The sequence below is a fragment of the Arachis duranensis genome, chromosome 10 (assembly GCF_000817695.3).
Source record: "Arachis duranensis cultivar V14167 chromosome 10, aradu.V14167.gnm2.J7QH, whole genome shotgun sequence".
In the NCBI taxonomy this organism is placed as follows: Eukaryota; Viridiplantae; Streptophyta; class Magnoliopsida; order Fabales; family Fabaceae; genus Arachis; species Arachis duranensis.
In genome coordinates this window covers 16,690,279-16,692,877 of record NC_029781.3, presented here as the reverse complement: position 1 = coordinate 16,692,877, position 2,599 = coordinate 16,690,279, and the positions used below count along the sequence as shown (strand labels likewise).

General features: G+C 26.7%; 1 pseudogene; it reads left to right on the top strand.

The window, feature by feature from the left end:
- The first annotated feature begins 592 nt into the window (after positions 1 to 592).
- Positions 593 to 1,961, top strand: LOC107469273 (uncharacterized; annotated as a pseudogene).
- Positions 1,962 to 2,599: the final 638 nt, after the last annotated feature.

Sequence of the window (2,599 nt, the reverse complement as noted above, 5' to 3'; positions counted from 1 at the left end):
TCTAATATCTATCATAATACATCCATCCAGTTACCAATCAAGTGTGACATATATACTTGTGAGGAATGATAAATTGATTGTGGTATAGATACTTTAATCTAATTAGAGAATCTTTAAAATATAAAAAATTTAGGTAATTAATTTTTTAGTTAATATTAATTAATTTTTTTAAAACTATTTTATTTTAAATCCTAAATATTTAAAAAAGAATAAGTGTTAATAAAAAATATTTTTATAAAAAAAATCAGTTAATATTAATTAATTAAAAAAATAATTTTTATACTTATTTAAAAATTAGAAAATTATTACCGACATAAATTTTTCATGGATCGAACCGACTTAATTAGTAGATAAGACTCGAATACTAATATTTTATATCTTAACTACATATAAAAGAAAGTGCGACTCACACCCCATGTCAAGTTTGGTGTCCATTACTACTATTTCTGCTAGTGCATTATGAACAATAAATAGCACTAGCAATAATTAAATAGAACAATGATCACATTACCATATTTACTCCCATATATATATATATAGATCATGCTTTTTCATTCATAGCATTGTTTACGGAAGTGTGGTGCATTGTTGGGATATTCCCACTAAATCCCCATTATTATAAGAATGCATTTTCAATTTCATGGTTCATCAGAATGAAAGAAAATGAGAATAGCGGTTTATTTGGACACCATATTGGTTCCTTTGAGCCTCTTCATAACAATAGGGTACCATGCCTATCTCTGCCATAGCATCAAGAACAAACATTCACGTACAACTTTTGGACTCAATAAGCTCAGGAGGACTTCTTGAGGTTAAACCAGGTATTATTATTAATTTGTGTGTCAATAATTATTATTGCATGCATGTGTAGAGTATATTTGGTTAATGCATACTTAATTTAATTTGGATTTTAATGAGTAGACATAAAATGAACATCATTTTAGTCGATCACAAATTTTTCTCGCATTAATTTGATTTTTCCTAATATAAAATAACATCAATGTTTAAAACTAAATTAATTGGTCAAATAAACATTGAATTGAATGACTTAATTCATGTCTACTTCAAAACTACTTGTTGACATTTTTTAAGGACTAAATGTCCGAATAAAATTTTGGAGAAATTCTTTTTTTTTTTAATGAAGTTTTTTGGATAAATTTTTTTATTCACGATCATTTTCAATCTGCCAAGTTAAGGATTAATTCGTCGCGAATCTTAGTTCAATTTAGTGTTTGTCGTTGGCCAATGAATAATTACACATATATAAGGTGAAATTCGAACTTTTAGCATTTATTTAAGTGGATGAGTGAACTAACCACTTGATTATTTTTGGAGATAAATAAATTTCTTGTTAGAAGAAACAAACATAGTTACTTGAGTTGAACTCCTAATAATAATAATAAAATTTTGATTATTAGATTGGGATAATAATTGTGATGTTATTAATTGGTACAGGGTGATGATAAGAAGAACATGCTAACAGTGCAAAGCATGAGAAACACTCTGATGGAAGCCATATTCATAGCTTCCATAACCATTCTAATAAACATGGCTTTGGCAGCTCTAACCAACAATGCCTATAGTACAAGGCACTCAGTCTTCATCAGCAAATTCTTAGGTTCAAAATCAACACTAAAATATGGCTCAGCATCACTATGCCTTGTTCTTAGCTTCTTATTCAGCTCAATGGCCATAGGGTTCTTAATTGATGCAAATTTTCTTATGAACACTCATGGAGAATTTTTGTCTTGGAATTACACAAACAATTCTAGAAAGAGGGTTCACATTGGCTCTAATTGGAATAGATTTTTTTGTGTTAGTGTTTCTTTGATGCTGTGGATGATTGGTCCTGTCACAGTGTTCTTAGCTTCATTGGGATTGGTTTGTTTGTTGCATGAGTTTGATTTTGTTAGTAAAGTCTCCAACTTAGCCATAAACAATGTATCAATATAATAATGTAACATAAGAGACAAAGTATGAAGTAATTAATGGTGTGCAAGTGTGTATATAATTAGTGTTATATTTCAAGATTATTCGATGACAATTAAGATTAGAAATAATTATATTTAGTGCTCTAATTTTTTTTTTAGAAATTATTTTCATTAAAAATATTTTTTTTCTACGATTGGAGTATTCATCAGGTATATATGTAGACATCTTATTTTTTAGACATTTTTTAATTGCACAACTTAATAATTTACGTGTTCAAAAATTAAAATCGAAAAATGAGTAGCGTACGAGGATTGACCTTAAACTAGCTAGTATCAACTCTTGAAAACATATTTTTCTTCTCAATTTCAATGTTTTTTAAACAACTAGGACTTAATTTAAGAACTCATGTTTGATTCTCTTTTTCTTGATCGATTTCATTGATGTGGAAAAAAAAAAAGCTCATAACATATAACTAAATAAATTTATATTTGTTGCTATATTTAAATATTTTATATTTGTTTAAGTTAAAACTAAGTTGCATACTTTAAAAAATATTATATAATTATCTTTATGTGAAGACATTTTATTTTGATTATTAGATAGTAAATTATAGAATTTAATTTTAATATATTATAAAAATATTGTGTTTATTTAAAGTTAGCTAAAT